The sequence below is a fragment of the Marmota monax genome, unplaced genomic scaffold (genome assembly GCF_021218885.2).
Source record: "Marmota monax isolate L192 unplaced genomic scaffold, Marmota_monax_Labrador192_F-V1.1 WCK01_AAM20220418_F8-fsc00018, whole genome shotgun sequence".
Lineage (NCBI taxonomy): Eukaryota > Metazoa > Chordata > Mammalia > Rodentia > Sciuridae > Marmota > Marmota monax.
The window spans coordinates 3042501-3054445 of NW_026692201.1; the positions used below are offsets into that span (position 1 = coordinate 3042501).

Below are 11945 nucleotides of genomic sequence, written 5' to 3' on the forward strand. Positions count from 1 at the left end.
AAATGTTCTTACTTTGGCTGAAAATTGATATTTATCAAAAATACCATATATTTCAGGGCATATTCTCCACCTACTCTAAATGGAGTAGGGTCCATTAAGTTCCATCTGCTAAAATGAAATTAATACCCACTTCCACTCATCTTAAAATTCAATTAAAAATAATTACTGGATTATTATTGGCTGATTCCACCTCACTGCTCTTGAAGTATTCTGACAGCAAAAACATGAGCTGAGTGTGACAGGGTAATCTCAGAGTATTAGCAATCATTTTTCCCTATGCAGATGCAATACCAAAGTACCATCTTCACACTCAACTTCCTGAACAATCTAGACATTGTCAGTCAAGTATCTGAATGTGCTCTGGGAGCCAAGCATTATGCTACTAACCCCAGGGGCCTTAACACACCATCCTTCCATTCACAAAAACTGCAAGATGGAACACATCATGGACTGGGCAGGCCCCAACCCCCTGGGTTTCAGATGAGGTGAACAGGGACCAAAGAGGTGACATGACCCAACCAACATATTAGGCACAATGTAAGATTTCCCCCCAAATTCCATTGTGATCCAACCTATATCCAGAATGAGAGTCATTTTAAAACCTTCATCTCACATACAATCTATTACCCTCTACACTGAATGCACAAACCACCAACAATTAAGTCCAACTCACACTAAAAAGACTGTTTTAAAATTCATTTAAATCCAGACACCTCACGTACTTCTCATTTCCACCACTGCTTGTCCACTTCTGTGGACACTTTTTAAGTTATCTAATAACTTACAATGACAAAAAAGTATATAATGGATGAGAAACGTTCTTGTGAACTTTTGTGAACAAAGACCCAATGAATAACAGTTAATGAATGAAGATAAAGATTCCTACCATAAATGTGGAAGAAAAAAAAATCTTACTCTTTATTTTTAATTTAAAAAAAACCCTCTTCTGATAAACCAATATGAAAATTAGACTTGGCATTCTGTCAAGATGAGATTTTTCTTAAGCTGCTGGTTAGGTGAAGTTGGATTTTCTTTAGCTCGATTTTCTGTTAGAAGAATAAGGCAAGTGAAAAGTTAACCTGGAACTTTCTGCAGCCTTGAAGAAGATAACCTAGAGTTTTCACAGTAGTTGCAAAACAATCCAAGTTATCTACGCAAAATCCGTGTAAAATCTCATCACCCTCTTCTTGCATAAGATTCTAGCACATTTTTATAAGAAAGCTAAAAATCAAAGGACATGAGAAAAGTGTCCTTAACAAACATCTAACTAAATAAGACCTTTTAACTGAAACCAAGAATTCCTTTTATTTTCAATAAACAAACTATCAATATGCCTGGTGATCAAATGAGAAAATAATACATAGTATTTTATATAACTTATTCTGACAAGAAGTATGCAACTGACAAGAAATGCTTCTCTTTTACTCCCCTGAGACTCCATCAGTTAAAACCCTATATTGATAATAGGTTTTATACATTATCCTTTGCCTACAAGAATAGGAAACAGCCAGCGGTAAACTTGCTAAGTCCCTGGGGGCAGTGATAACTGGTATAAAAGCAACTTCCAGAAATCCATTCATGAGCACTTGGAACAAGTTGCAAACTTGGGAACTCCATGAAAGACAACCCTTCAGCATTAGACCAACTGCTTCTTTTACATGAAAGAATAAAAGGTTTCTGAAAATAATAAGGAAACAGATTACACTCTTCTACAGAGCATAAACCTAGACCTTAATTCCGTTAACACTCCACCCAATTCAAATTACACCTCCACCTAACTTTACTACAATGAAATCACCACCAAAAAAAAAAAAAAAAAAATCCATCTATTAATAGAAATACCCAAAGATGGGGGCTGGGGTGGTGGCTCAGTGGTAGAGCATTTGCCTAGCATGTGTGAGGCACTGGGTTCAATTCTCAGCACCACATATAAACAAATAAAAATAAAGTTCTAACAACAACTAAAAAAATTAAATTAAAAAAAATAGCCAAAGACCTCCCACTTGGAAATGAAACTGATGATACAGAGATGTGAAGAGATGATTACATTCAACAAGCTCACAATTCTAGCCTTCTCATTCCTAGATTTGTGCAGTTTTCAACTTGTACAATTTTTTTAAAGGCTTTGTTTTTGCCTTCTTCCTGGCCCCTTTTCAGGAACAAAGATGAGGAATATTGCTCTTAAGACTTCTATCAGACAGATGAATGGCCCAAATAACCTCAGGCTTTCCAAAAAGCTATAGATAAGATGTCTGTTTCAAATTATTTTTTTATGCTACAGTGTCAAGGAAGGGATAGATCTGCATGGGGCTGGTGAGAGGATGTGGAAGAATGACATAGAAATAAGGAGAACTCCTCTATGTCTACTTATACTTGGTCTCCTCCTGGAGGAGAATGCTTTTCTAATTAAAGAGGAGAGAAAGAACATCTCTTAGTGTGAAAGTCAGTTTTAAGTGAGTATCAAGATATTTTAAATTAGTTCCAGGCTGCTGGACATATCAGGATAGGGAAGAATCCAATGAGATTTCCTAACTACATCAGAAACTGTATAAACTGATGCAAGGATTCACTATGGGAGATAGGTATATGTCATTTCCATTTTCAAAAAGGCAGAATCTACAAATTCTAAACAGAACACATTTCAGGTTGATCCTAGATAAGATTCTAGAGCAGAAAATTAGAGGACTGGTGTACAAATATATCAGAGAGAAAATAACAGACACACAGAGCCAATGGGGTTCTCTAAGAATAACTCCCCTAAGAATCACCCCATTATATTATGTAGTTATAAGCTATTAGGCTGGTGAATAAAGAGATAAAATAAAGTATGCACCCTTATGACAATACGGAGGTTTAATAATCAGATGCTCATACAAATGGGTGGTAATTAGTTGAATGATGTGACCCAAAACTGATGAATGTAAGTGTAATGTTTATGTAGGCAAACCAGATTGCTCCACCCCAAACTTCACCCTTCAGAGCAGTTGTGTTTTTATTTTTTAATATCCTTGAGGCATTAAAGGACTATGCAACCATTTATATACAAAAGAGGGTGGTCTACTTTGATATATATCATAAATATAACCATATATATACAAAAGAGTGGTATTCTTCTTCATTAAGTCAGACATTTTTAGGAATTTTTGCAGTTTTTAGAATTGTTTTGAGATTTAGGTTAAAAGCAGTCTTATAGTTAAAGTTGGTGGCATAAGTCTACTTTCCTCGAATTTAAGTGCTAGGTAAATTTAAGTGCTAGATAAATATTAAGGTAAATATTAAGGTAGCAGTTGGTAAGCATATATGAGTACGTTCATTTATATATATATATATATACATGTGTATACACATCCATACACACACATATAGTGGATAACTTGAAACTAATAATAATTAGTGAATGTTATAAATTTATAAACAAGCTAAAAGATTTCTGAAAGGCCAGATCAAATAGTGAAATATAGGAAAATACATTTAAGAGAGAGTAAAATTGTTCATAGCCTGAAAAGGACAATTTTGTACAATCCCATGATGAGACGTGCCTCGGTAGCAACATGAATAAAAAGTATGCAATTTCAAGATGACTGTGAACCTTGAGGATCAGCAAATACCACTGCTTAAAACTACCATAGTTGTAATATTTATGAAGGAATTATTCTCTCAGGTCCTTTGCCAAGCAATTTATATAGACTTGCTTATTAAGTCCTTATAACAACCCTATGAGAAAAATAAACACTCAGACTAAAAGTTTAGGTGACTTGTCCAAGACAAGGTAGAAGTGGAAAAGCCCTGAGTCTCATTATCTCTCTGGTTTTCAACTGCTAATCTTATAAGTGAGGTTTTACTCCTTCCCCTAGAAAAAAAAAAGGCATCTCTCTAAGACTGGGATGGGTCCACTGTTCTCCACTCTGTCAGCACCTTAAGAAGAATATAGTAGATTTGGAATGTTAAATACTAAGGGTGATGAAAGAATTCAAAATCATGCTACTTCACAAAAGTTGCAAAAACTTGAAGGGTTTTTTTCCTAGTTTCAATAAAAGAAGTTCAAAGGTAGAAATTTTAATTTTCAAAAACGTAAGTGGCTGTCATAAAAATGAAATTGTTCAGAATGGTCTCCAAGCAGCAGGATCATGGTGAACTTAGCATGAGGAAGAATTGTTTTGAAAAGCCTCAGCTTTCCAAAGATAGACCAGAATATCTTTATGGTTGAGTTCCTCATCACCAAAAGTATTCAAGGACAGACTGGTCAACCATCTGGAGGTATGTTACACAAGGGAAATGTTGTCTGCTAGCAAGTAGACAAAAACTTTCCTGTTTCTACCAATCCAAAGACTCAGATTCCAATCAAGAATTCCATTCATTTCCTCAAACAGAATGATACAACTTCCTTGGAAATGTCCACAGTGTCTCCCTTTTACATTAAAAAGAACCAGCCATCAACTTCCTGAGCATTATGACCTTCCTTTCCCTGCATTACAATATTTTCCAATGCAATCTACACCTGATACACAGGAACAAACTACCACTAGTCTTTGCAGCAATGCTGTGAACTGAAAGAACCTGAGATAACAAATAGTAAAATAATTAACCAACAAACAAACATATATACAAAATAGCGTAAATCAGAGTCCCTGCCATCCGAAGACTTAGACTGAGGTTGGAAAGTTGAGATTTACATACACACAAGAAACTTACATACAATGAATCCAGGGGCAGGTAGCAAGTGATAAATTAGAGGAACCAGCAATGTGGTAACAGGAATTCAGAAGGGAAAGCAGTTCGGTTGTTACTAAGCGGAAGGTTCCAGAAAGAAAGTGCTGTGAATACTATAATAGATGTTAGCTAGGGAAAAAAAGAGACCTATTAAAACAAAGTCAAAAAGGTTAGACATACAGTCATCCCTCGGTATCCAAGGGGGATTGGTACCAAGACATCCATGAATACCAAAATTTGAGGGAAATATATCCTTCAAATAAAATTACATATATTTGCATATAACTCACACACATCCTCCTGTATACTTTAAATTATCTCTAGGCTATTTGTAACACCTAATACAATGCAAATAATTGTTACATGGTATCATTTAGAGTAGAATAATAGTGGGAGGAGTTTGTAGATGTTCATTAAAGACATTTTTTTCTAAGTATTTTTGATATGCAGCTGGTTGAACCCAAGGAAGCAGAACCCATGGATGTAGAGGGCCAGCTGTATATAGCAGGTCCCACAGGCCATTACTAGTCCAGGCTGATGGAAGTGAAGTTTTCATAAGGGGGACAGCTGACACAACAGCAGATTAAAATAACACCATGAGATACAGTAGGCATTACCCTTTCTCTTGACCCTACAGGATACAGAATGCCAGAAACACCTAAAGATTAGGAAAGTGGCTGTCAAACCTGGCTGCATATTGGAATCACCTCTTTTTAAAAGAATGCTAGGTCCAGCTGAGAGATTCTGAGCCAAGGCGGTTCCAGTGTACAACCAGGCTTGAAATCTTGAGGTAGGGGCTCAAAGTAAATAACCCATAGTTCCAGGAATCACTGAGCATTCCCTACATTTTGGAACTCTAACACTTGGCCACACAGCAAACCAGGAAGCTGAGAGCGCAAGCAAGAAAAGGAGGAAAACTGTTGACAAAGAGCCAGGTGACAACAATAATAGACTCAGACAATAAACAAGGGCTTAGGGGAAAGGCAGAAATTTGCTGGAGAGGGTTTTTGTCTGAACCATGCAGCCCAATGAAAACCTCTCAAGTTTCACCACACTTAAAGGTCCTTAATGAAAATTCCTTTGCCCCAGATTTTATTTTTATCATAAAATTAAGAAACAATCAGCCTGTTTATCATTCCTCTTTCCAGTGCTTTACCACCTAGCTTCCACATGGGTGTGGGGGTTCCTCAGAAGGAAGGGACCAGGGTAGCCACATGACTTGCATGTGTGAGATTCAGACTTTTATGTCTGAAATCTCTCTGGACTAAGTCCAGAAAAATAACTGCAAGTCATTTAAACCTGGTGACTGCAATTAAGGTAAGATAAAGCAAAAATAGTAATACCTCATCATCCCTTCAAATGCTTATGGTTGCCTGCTGCAGGCACAATGCTGACCTGTAGACTGCACATTCCTGACAGTGTTGACCCAGACAGGAAAGACTGAATTGACAAACACCCTTCCCACCTTCCAATTTCATGACTGTACAGAATGTTAAAACTGAAAGGGTCTTAGAGACCATCCAGCCTAATCCTTTGTTTAACTGGATGAGGAAATGGAGACCAGAAAGCATTCATACTTGCCCAAGGTCAAATGGCTGAGACATTACCAAGGACTCCACACCTGCCTTGAACTTCCAGCCTAGAGCTATTTCCCCTGGGTCACACTGACATCTCGCAGCCTTCTAAAACTTGGAAAACCTAGTAAAGCCACCACTGTTTTGTGTTTTTATTTTTGTGTTTGGTGCTGGGGATAAAACCCAGGGCCTCACACGTGCTAAGCACATGCTTTACCACTGAACTACACCCTCGCACTACCACTCTTTTTAAATGGTTATCAGTTTCTGTAAACATAATCATCATCATTTTCTGACACTTTCTGCCAGGCACTACTAGAAGGGCGCCCCATCAATTAACTCATTGATAATCCAATAACGCAGGTTACTACTATTATTCCCATTTTACAAATGGAAAACACAAGGTAGGGAGAGGACATCCAGCCAGGACAAAGCTGGGATGACTGTCTAACCCAGACAGTCTGGCTCCAAAGTCCACACTCAAAACCACTTTGTTAGAGTTTATGAAATAAAATCTATTTAAATTATCAAATAATGGAAAAAAAGGAGTAAGCTTTAAGCACCAAGGGCATGGCCACCAGTGTTCAATGATGAACTTAAGAGCTAAAACATAATGTCAGTTAGTGTATGCAATATATCTCTTGGTCATCTATTTATTGAGTTCAGGGAATATCTGTGTATACTTGATGAAAATTTATAGAGAAGCACATTTTTAAAAAGGCAAAATAGCCATAGGCACACCAGTCAAAGCCTGTCACTTGAAATAGGCAGGATGTTATTTGCATGCTAGTTTTGGAAGGGTCTCTTCTGGGCACACTACTGCAGAAAGGAAAAGTACCATTGCTGACTTCTGCCTTTTTCCAGCCTTCACTCATAGATATAATTTCTTCAACTCTTAAAGGAACATCACTTTTGTGTTTAACTTTCTAAAGAAAAACAAACCTGAATTTGCTAATAGTTGAGGAAATTACTAAACTAAAATATAAGAATACACCTCTAAAGAATAATAAAAATACATTTTGATAAATGTGTTCAAAACCAACATCACTGGAACAAATACCCAATATTCAATTATATTACTTTTTCTCTTATTAAAATGATGTCAAATCTCATTATCTTGCTGATCCAGGAGAAGAAGTCCAGGAGCAATAACGGTACAAATAAACAAATTACCATTGTGCCTAAGATCAAATTTCAAGGGAAAAATGGGAGCCAATTAAGAAGATGCACTATCACATTAAAAAGTCACGTGGCTTATTTGACCAGCCAAATGTCCTCATATGGAATCTGCAAAAGTCTACTCTGGAAATACAGCAGATCCCAGGACTCTAAAGCCAGAAAAGTGTCTCTGTGACATGAAATTCACAACCCACAGAATTAGTGCAAAGAGCGATACCAGGCTCTCAATAAATATTTATTGAATAAATGTAAATAAAGAAAAATTTCAGCCAGACATGGTGGTGCATGCCTGTAATCCCAGCGGTTCTGGAGGCTGAAGCAAGAGGATCACAGGTTCAAAGCCAGCCTCTGTAACTTAGCGAGGCCCTAAAGCAACTTAGCAAGTCTCTGTCTCAAAATATTTTTTAAAAAGTGGGGGGGAGTTGTGGCTCAATGGTTAAGCACACTGGTCCCCCCAAAATTTTTTTTGCACAGAGAAGCACACAATAGACTGTCAAATTGGCAAAACAACAGTTAACACTGCCTTGAAGTTTTGAGAACTTATTTTCAGTAGAATAATAACCCAAATGTTGTGGAGACTGGACAAAATGACAGAGTACCATCCACTCAGGGCAAGACGCTCTGTCAGATATGTCCTGATCTATGCTTTGTAAGCAAGAAAAATATTTCTAAGCCCAGCTTTGCCTAAGCAAGAGATCTGGACTCAAGCCTTAAAGGTTGGCATAATATTTACAGTACAACTCTCCACATGGCAAAATTCCCCAAATTTGGTACATTTCAAAAGTACTACTGTTTTTAATTCAGTAGGAGTTGCCCAGCATGACCCATCTCTTCATAACAAATCCTGTTTAAGGTCACTCGGTGGGGGTGGGGAGAGGCATAGCTACTTTGCTCCACTAAAAGCAACATAAATACAAATGCATAAAAAAAACCTACATAAATCAGATCTGTCTAATCAGTAAATTAAAGCATAATAAAATTATAATCAGCTTGAGAGTTTGAGAGTAATTTAGGTTCTTTTCAGTACCATGCTAGCCATGGCTCAGTAGAAAAGGGTTTTCCAACATTTATATCATAAATCTTTCTTCTTGGAAGTCAGTACTTGGTCATAAACCCTGGCAGGTCTTGAAGTTGGAACTTATGTACCAATTTAGTGGTGACCAATTTTGTACTGAATTCTTAATAAAAAGTAATATAGTATATCCCACTATTTGTTTTAATATTGCTTTAAACACATTTCCTTTTCTCATGTGGCATACTAAAAGAGGTCATGTATCAGAGCTCACCTGAAATTCCTGCCCAATGTCTTATCCATAAGAGTAGTTTCTCATAAAAACACAATAAGAATTTATTCCTAACACTTCTGCAGTACTCATATGTTTAAAAAGAGAGAGAAAAAAGTGTGAAACCCAAGCAGAGGCCCTGATGAAATTTCATAGACTCTTACCAACTACTTCTTTTTTTTTTTTTCTTTACCTTTAAGTGTTTCTTAACTGCTTAGAGGACAGACGGTACTTCAAAGAGAAGTCTAATGACACATCTGTTACATAACCTGTGCTTGATTGGCCTGATTATGTGGTTTTGATAAGAAAAACAGTCAAAAGCAGAACAAACACTCTCTGTTCTCCATTCTCCTATTAGCCAGGACACATCTGAATCACACACCCAATTACTAGCTCTGTGACTCTGTTTCCCTGACCACTAACTATCAGGTCTGCTGCTATTCAAATTCCTATTTAATCAAAGTTAATGAGTATAATAATCACACACCATGTCCACATCAGAATATTACATTGAAATGCTATTATTGCATTAAAAATTCCAAAGGCTTTTGCAGTATGTATTCCTTTTCCTCCAAATACTCCAAAAGGGTTAGCTTGGCCATTGGTGAAGATTAGGCAACACCTATTTATTTTGACAACCTTTATATATAATTCCAGGACAAAGATATAGAAACCTTCCAGGTAAAGTTATCAATCTGGACTGTCCTGTGCAAAGTGGATCCCACAGAACAGAAGGGCAAGTTTTTTTGTTTTTGTTTTTTGTTTTTTTTTTCCTGGCTGTGAAAACAAGATTTTGTTCACTCAGACAAGCTTCAGGAGGAGGAACACAAGAGGACAAAGCCTCAGGACACATGGAACCTCAAATGGTCAGTTCCTTATAACCAGCTTACTTGTTTTTTTGTTGTTGTTGTTTTTGTTTTTTGTGTTGTTTTTTTTTCTTGCCCAATGGGCGGTCTGGTGGTAAACCTCATCTCAGTCTGTGGAGACTGAGACCCAAGCAGGGGTCAAGGAGGGAGAAGCAGTGCACACACAGATGTTGCCTCCTTTCTCCACCCACTCAACTGTAACATAGGAAGGACCTCGTGGTCTCCTAAAGTGGATTCTCTCTTGAAAATCTAACTGGTGTCTGGGAAACCAGAATTGTCATTTCCTAAGCGGCCTGAGCACCCAGTTTCCACATGGTTTTCCACAGACAAGAATGGTTTCTCCCTCTGCTTCTCAGTCGACTACAGGTCTGTCATTATGACTCTTCGGCAACGCTAAGCATGAGAAGGTTAGGGTACAACAACCCATACCCCAAATATTCCAGGAGAAAACAATTCCATAAAATAAGTGCGAGAAATCCTCAGAATCCTGAAAGCTCCTCCCAACCAAGAGGACCACAGATGCTTTTTAAAACAGCAAATGTTTCCACACAAAATAAACGTTAGTGTTTGTGCCCGGAGCTTGAGCTTGGTTTGCACTTTTGGAGTCCCTCCAAGTACCTCAACCCAAGATCAGAGGCACACATGGGAAGGGCAGATCCCAGCTTTCGAAGCTCTCCCTTCTCCGCTACAGTGCCATCAATTTCCCCGACTCCCGAAGGACTCGCGTTGGGTATTCCCTCCTCCCATCCCCCGTCCCCAAGGGCGGCCGACCAGGGCAAGAAGGGTCGCTGCAGTCTCACGGTGCTCTTGCGGCCGTGCTGCCCGAGCAACCTCGCGCTCCGCAGCTGCCGCCGCCGTGCAAAACTCAGCAGCTCTCTGCACTTGTTGCGGTCCCCGACAGACCGGGAGGCGGCGCCCAGCCCTTCCTCCGCCCTGCACACAGTAGCACCCCAGTTTCACGTCTGCTGACCCCTGCGTCCTCGGGGACGCAGGAGCAAGTGGCCTCTGGAGAGAGTTTGTCCCCTGCAAAGTCAGGTGGGCAAACTTTTCAGCCCAGGGCTACCGGGAGACGTGGAGGATGGAGCCCTAAGGAACATTTACCTGGAGCTGCGGCCCCGAAGCCTCCGGAGCCCAGGCAAGGCGCAGCCCCTCGCGGCCTGCCCCAGGGCGCCCAAGAATGCGCCCCCGGCCCGCCGCTGCCCGAAGCCGGGAAGCCTCTACCCGGAGCTGCCAACACCCGGCGGCGGCCCTGCTGGGGCCCGGGCGGAGGGGGCGGAGCCGAGGCTCCCGGGCCGGCTGGCTTGCCCGCCACTGGTGCCGCCCCCACTCCCCCCGCGCCTCCCCGCGGCCACTGGATCCCGCGACTGCCCACCTCCGGGCCTCCACGGCTCGCAGCCGCCGCATCACATGGCAAGGCCCGCCAGCCGCGCTCGACACCGGCTCCAGGAGGAAACCTGAAGCTGCTCGGACTCCTAAGGCTCCACCAGCCCCTCCTGCCGCGGGGCGGTGGCAGGTCGCCTTGGCTTCCCTTCCCCCCGGCACGGAGCTCCGGGACGCGCGGAGACTGGCGCGGACCTGCAGCGCCAAGGGAGGGCCCGGTTGCACCCGAGGGGGGGCGCCCGTGCGCCCTGGGGGCCCCCACGCCTAGGCGCCGCAGGAGGAAGGGGCTGGCGGTCCACTCCTGAGAGGAGTTGTGCCAAGCCCGGGGGAGGCTGGGCTGTCCTCAGCCAAAAGCCACCACACCCGTGACATGATGCGACCCAGGTCTATTACAATAGGAAGTATTATTTAAAAAACAGTAAACGCCCTCTTATTTCATGAGGCTGGTGTTCCTCTTGCCCGGAGCTTTTTGCAAGCTGTGATTCCCTTTGCGTTCTTGCATGCAAGTGGCCAAAAGTCGGCAACCTTGCGACTTCAAAAACGTATGAAAACCATACCCTTTTTAACAATGAACAATATGGAGGATTGTTTTTATCCTTCAACCCGCTTTTCCACTCACTTAGAACTGATTGCAACCCCAAGCTTACAAGTCTGTCAGCCAGACCTCTATAAAACAGATGATTGTTGCAGCCTTAAAGGTAAAATTGCCGATTTGACTTTTCTGTAATCACCTTGATCTCTGTTCTTCCCTAAAAGACCTGATAGGGAAGCAAGGCACCAAGTCAGAAAGGAGCACCCTTTCCCACCTGTCACCATCACCTCTTAGTCTTGACCACCTTCCAGAGCCCACTTTGCTGATATGGAGCTTGAGGAAGGACAAGTTAGCAAGAAAAGACCATCCCCTCTCTGAAGACCATATCCCTGTTCCAGCCATTCCTTCTGGGTAAAGGAAC

The 11945-nt window shown here is 40.9% G+C and overlaps 1 protein-coding gene across 3 annotated transcripts in view; it reads right to left on the reverse strand.

The window, feature by feature from the left end:
• Window positions 1-11141, reverse strand: part of Arhgef28 (Rho guanine nucleotide exchange factor 28) — a 299305-nt gene extending 288164 nt beyond the window's left edge. Inside the window, exon 1 of one of the 3 annotated variants that reach the window (XM_058574125.1) lies at window positions 10985-11141. The gene's annotated coding sequence lies outside the window, so the exon portion shown is untranslated. Of the gene's footprint in view, window positions 1-10713; window positions 10874-10984 lie in introns of those variants that run through there. The other 2 variants (XM_046427126.2, XM_046427118.2) reach the window with 2 other exon arrangements.
• Window positions 11142-11945: the final 804 nt, after the last annotated feature.